A 6,000-nucleotide genomic window follows, 5' to 3' on the forward strand; every position below is an offset into this window, starting at 1 on the left:
AATTATCTGATGATTTCCTCTCAGCACTTATCCTTTTCAACCTCTTGTAGCATTCCAAACTATTGACACCCCTCCATGCTGAAACTTTGTCCTGCCTCAGCTTCCTTGACACCATTCTGTCCTGGCTCTTGTTGGCTTTTCCCTGAGTTCTCTCCTCAGTCCTCTCCTCTTCTTGCTTTGTGTATTCTCCCTGGGAGAGAGAATTCACTCCTATGGCTTTTGTTAGCAATAATATGCTTGTAAATTTCATGTCTGTATCTCTAGCCTAACCCTCTCTACTGAACTCCAGCCCTATATTTCCAACTCTTAATGGACATCTAAATGACTCCTAGACACCTCAAAGTCAACATGTTCACACCCCAACTCATTAACTTAATCCCATCTTCCCAAATGAGAAATCTGGGCATCATTCTCAAGTCTCTCCAATGTCTGGCCACCCACATTCAATTTGTTCCCCAGTTCTGAAATGCCTCTGGAGTCCTTACTTCCCTCTTCTTCTCCAGGTACCAAGAACTTGATTCAGTGTCTCTGCATCTTTTATATGAAGTCTCTCCTCCCCCACCAACTCTACTGGCTTCAACCACATGGAACTGCATAGCCTTCCCTGAAAGTGCAATAATGTCTTCCACTAAGGAGCAGAGCCTAACTTACTTATATTCCTCGAATGTATTCCTTATATTGTAGAAAATGCCATCTGTGTTCAACCTACAGTATATGCAGGCTCCAGGCCAGTTATGCCGCGTTACTGCGTGTTCAGTGTAAGGAAGCTCTGGGGCTGGTGGGCTGCAATGTGCTTTGTTGTATTAACAGGGTCCTTTGGGTCCCTGGCTGGTCTGTGACCCCCTCCCTCTGCCCCGCTCTGGAAGTATTATGCAGATTAGAAAAGGTCAACTAATGACCAGATATCATTCAGGGGACTCCTACCTTATTCTGTGCAGTGAAGATCTATAAAAGGAAAATGCCCATTCACTCATCCAAAGCCAAATGGAACCCCACGGTAAGCTGGAAAATGTAGGCCTAATTCCTGGTAGCGGCCTTTCCCCGGTGCCCTCCACTCAACCCAGTTGGAGAGAACGGATCTGATTGCAGTTCTCTCAGCTCATTGTAAAGGAGTATTCACATTTAACAAAGGTGTATTTTAAGAATATTTCTGTCACATTGTTACATTTTTGTTTCAGACAAGAAATCCTGACATAGTACAGTATTTCTTAGATCTTTCCTTCATTTCTCCAGCCATAGACCAAATGCAGATCTTAACCACGTCATTCCTGAACAATTATAAGGTCTCTCCACCTCCCATGTTAGTCTACGTGATTCCTCTTTCCAAAGCCATTCGCTTATTTATCCAGTCTGCCTATTGGTTCATCAGTTAACAAGCATTCATTAACAGTTGTGCACTGGCCACTGTGCTAGGCCCTGAAATAAGGGAAGGGGAGGAAGATATAAAGTAAATCAGGGGACTTCCCTGGTGGCACAGTGGTTAAGAATCCACCTGCCAGTGCAGGGGACACGGGTTTGAGCCCAGGTCCGGGAAGATCCCACATGCCGTGGAGCAACAAAGCCCGTGCACCATAACTGCTGAGCCTGAGCTGTAGAGCCCATGAGCCACAACTACTGAAGCCCGCGCACCTAGAGCCCGTGCTCTGCAGCAAGAGAAGCCACCGCAATTAGAAGCCCACGCACCGCAACGAAGAGTAGCCCCCGCTCGCCGCAACTAGAGAAAGCCCGCGCGCAGCAACGAAGACCCAACACAGCCAAAAACAATAAATAAATTTATTTTTAAAAAAGTAAATCAGACACCCACAAAAGGTCCACAATTCAGCGCGGGAGATAGACATCTCTGCCTGGAGAGACTCCATTCTCCCCTCTGTGCGAGCAATTCTTCGTGCTTCAACTCAGCACTCAAATATCACAGGCAGAGGGGTTTGCTGCGCCTTGGTGCTCCCCCAGCTCTTTGTTTACACCTTCACTGGGGTGCCTGTTGCAGTGGATTGAATATTCTCTCTTATCTCAAGACAGTGACCTCCTTGAGAACAGGGATTATGAGCTTTAGACGTGTAGAGCTTAATGCATCAGAGATGGCTCAAACATCGCCGAACGAAGTAACGCAAGAAGAGTTCAACTTCCTGCCACACTGAGTTCCAAGCAGAACGCCATCTGTTGAAGGGCGGGGGCTCTGCTTTATTCTGCGAGACCTCTTCTGCAGCCAGACAACCTGCTTGCCAGTCCATGAATAAGCAGTGATTCGCCTGTCTCCAACACCCAGACATCCCGTTCCTGGCCCACCTGTTTGTAGCCCGGTGCTTCTCAACTTAAATGTGCACCCAAATCGGTTAGACATCTTATTACAATGCAGATGCTCAGTCAGGAGATCTGGAAGGGGTACCTGAGATTCTACATGTCTACTAAGCTCCCAGGTGAAACCCGTGCTGCTGGCCCAAGGACCAGACTTTGAGTAGCGAAGACTCTAGCCAGCTTTCCCTATTCTTAGGCCTGCTAGTTACTTAACTTAGGACCACCGCATACGGCTTTGTAGAAATGCCCAGCATCAAGGCACCCAGCGGAGGAGGATAATGAGGGTTGAAAGCTAAACCGTGCTTACCAGGCTCTGCACTCTGGCACTGGCCACATCTGCTGGCAGGAAGGGGCACCTTCCCCCCACCTTTTTTCTACTTCCCACAAAGGCTCTGTAAGCCCCGTGCACCTCCGGGACTGCATCCATAGGTAGGGAGCACCTTTTTTCTAATTCACACAAAGCTGTCCTATAGTCTAGCAGCCTCGGCCATGAGTGACACCCAGCCTACCCCGCTCCTGCATCTTTTGCTCCTTTCTGGCTGATCACTCAGGTTGCTGGTTCTGTATACAATTTGGTTTTGTTCTGTCACTTTCATGGGTGCCCCTGCACTTGTTGATACGTGAGAAACAACAGGATGCGAAAGCACCGTACTCTTCATCACGGGACTTGGGCTCCAGACCCAGCTCCTTTTTTGCTCACCTCATGACGTCAGGCAAGGCGCATAAAGCCTGTGAGCCTTGGTTTCATCACGTATCAAATGAGGATTGTTAAGACCTGCTGTACCGGATTCTCTTGGTTATTGTGAGGATCAAAAGTGATAACCTGGGGGAAAGCCCTTTGTAAATTGTAAGGTTCTGTACAAATGTTAAGGATTATTACGAAGGGGTTAGGTGGCATATCTTTAAATCCCTTTGTAATTCTCCCCAGCCCGGAAGCACAGTGACCTGCGTGTGGCGGCTTCAGAGCGTACTACTAGTCGACCAGCTGACTCCACAGGAGTGTGCTCTGCAGATTCTCTCTAAAAAGCCCAGCGACTTTGGCGAATGCATTGTGTGCCAAATTTAGAAGGAACTGTAACTCAAGTCCATCGGCTTGCAGAGTCAGCAGGAAGATAACATCTTTTCATGCAATCACAGTGGTTTCACAGGAATTAGTCTGTACAGAAACACCAAAGTAAAGACACCAAATTCCAAAAAGTTGCTTTTAAAGGTAATCTTTCATTTTTTTCAGATTTGGAAGGTTGACTCACCTGTTTATATGCTAAAAAGAACCCCCTTATTTTGATTTCTGAATACTTTCCCTCCTAGTAGTCAAACTTATTATAGAATAAAACATTTTGATAATTGCTTTTTAATATGATGAAAGGTTGGAACCTTTTCCAATGACAAGGAAATGAGAGAATATAATGGAATGATGTCTTGTAATTTTTATAACTTCCAAATAGCAATGAGAGAGTCGTTCATTTATTCACTGAAGTTTCCTTCCAGAATCACAGAATTACTCCTACACAGCAATTAGGAGGGAGAGATGAATGTTTAAGCCTTAGCTGTAACTTGTCTTCTGGGGAGGAGGGGACTAGGTTTAAGCTGTTGGCAATGAGAAAAGCTAATTAACAAATAGAAAATTTTAGTTATTATTTTCCTATGTTCTGAAAAGCTTTTCCAAATTGAGGAGTTAAATAAACCATCACTGTAATCTTCAACGGTTTTCTTTTAGAAAGGAAGTCAAGGTAAATAAATCTAAATGTTCATATTTTAAGTGTTAATCTTTACTTTAAAAATATGGTTCTTTGGAGGAAGATTTCTTACCTATCACTTGTCAAAGTCCATGGCTGGGCAGTTCAGTGAGTAGGAGCCCAGAGCTAACAATTCCACGTGTTCAGAACCTTGTGGGCCCCTCAGCTTCCCCTCTTCTCAAGGTTACAGCCAAGCCTGCCAGTGTGGGTCACAACTCACCAAGGGCACTGGCCAAGAGAGTGGGGAAGGTTTCAAACAGAGCCATCCTCGCTCCTGGAGAGACAGCTCAGAGTTGATGACTTACTCTCGGGACTTCATGAATTATTTCCTTGATTGCCAGAGAGGCCAGGACAATTTCAGCCTTCAGGTGCAGTAACTTTCTATCTTCAGTTCCTAGTCCATTCCTGTCCCTCCTTTCCTGATGGAGTTGCTGATTTTTCCTCCTTATCTTTCCTTTAGCTTACCGGGGAATATGTTCTCTCCCAGTCTCTCTATCTCTGCCTCTGTCTCTCTCTGTCTTTGTCTCTCTCTCTCACAGTAAACCTCTTCAGATCTTCTCTAGAAGTCGTTGGCTGTTAGATTTAAGGACAGCTGACTCAACAGCATATCCCAGTGGGCAAAGCTTACCTTCATCTTCTACCTAGAATCTTTATTTTTTTAATTTTTTTGACACTTCTCTTCTTCATCTCTCCTTGACATTTGTTTTCTCACCTATGTACTTTACCAGTTAGTGCTGAGAAAAGAATAACAAAAAATTAATGAGAAAGGACATGTGTGTTAGTATCCCATGTATTCAAGCTCTTCCAAGAACATTACTGTTTTGCTGAAAGTTATGTGCGTCTGTCAAGAGTGAAAAAGCAGAAAATGGGATTTTTGAAGATGGATTTTTATTTCTTACTGCTTTAAACCTAGAGACTAGTTGCTACAACAAAAATCACTCGCTGGCTGTCCTCTTCAGCAATGTCCTAATTTTATATTTGTCCTAATCTAAATATACGTGACTTTCAAGCCATGTCAAGTCCTTTTGGGAAAACGATGGTGTGCAGATAAAATGTTTTTTTTGTTTTGTTTTGTTTTGTTTTGCCTTGCCTGCTGTTTTAGTGTTTTACAGGCTATGGTGTGTCTCCAGCATTCATTCATTAACTCCTCATTCATTCATTCATTCAATAATCACTTAGGAAGAGCCTCACTTTGTGCCAGCTCCTTTGCTAGGCCCTGGGGACACAAAGATACACAAAAATTAAAAATCTCTGTCCTCAAGGAACTAGGTATAAGGGAGAAACAAAACTGCCCTCATAGAGCTTACACATTAGTGAGAGATGCAGACATGTTCACAAATAACTACAATATTACATAGAATTTATGTGCTATGAAGGATACAAGTAAAGCTAATGATAATGCAGGGGATGCAGTGACTAATTTTAAGTTGGGGAGGATGAGGAAGGCTTCACAGAGGAGGTGACTTTTAAGTAGAACCTTGAAAGATGAATTGGTTTCTCTGGGCCAAGGCGTAGGAGAAAGGTATTCCAGGCCAAGGGAACAGTCTATGGGAAACCTCAGAGATATGGAAGAACTTTCTGTGTTCATGTCGTTAGGTGGGGAGAAGATGATGAGACAGGAGGTCGGGAAGGAAGTGGGAGCACTTGGAATACCAAGCTAAGGTAAGGAGCACTCGGGGGCCTTCTCAACATGCTTCCAACCTTGCTTTCATCCTGATCCCGTCACTGTCTCCCATTGTCTCCCATTTTCCACCCCACTTCTGCTGGTGGGGGTGTAGTGACTGTACTGGTTTCCCTAGCATGATTCTCAATACCCATTAAGGACTTGCACTGGTACTTCTGCCTCTTTCTACTCCTGGTTGCTTTGGGTAATTCTCCATCTTAGCCTCCAGTCCTTGGGATCCAAATCCAACTGCCTTTGGCCTATATCCTGGTTAATTCTCTGCCCCCAGGCCCAACTTCCCTACAC

Source organism: Leucopleurus acutus (assembly GCF_964270905.1).
Source record: "Leucopleurus acutus genome assembly, chromosome: X".
NCBI classification, from domain to species: Eukaryota; Metazoa; Chordata; class Mammalia; order Artiodactyla; family Delphinidae; genus Leucopleurus; species Leucopleurus acutus.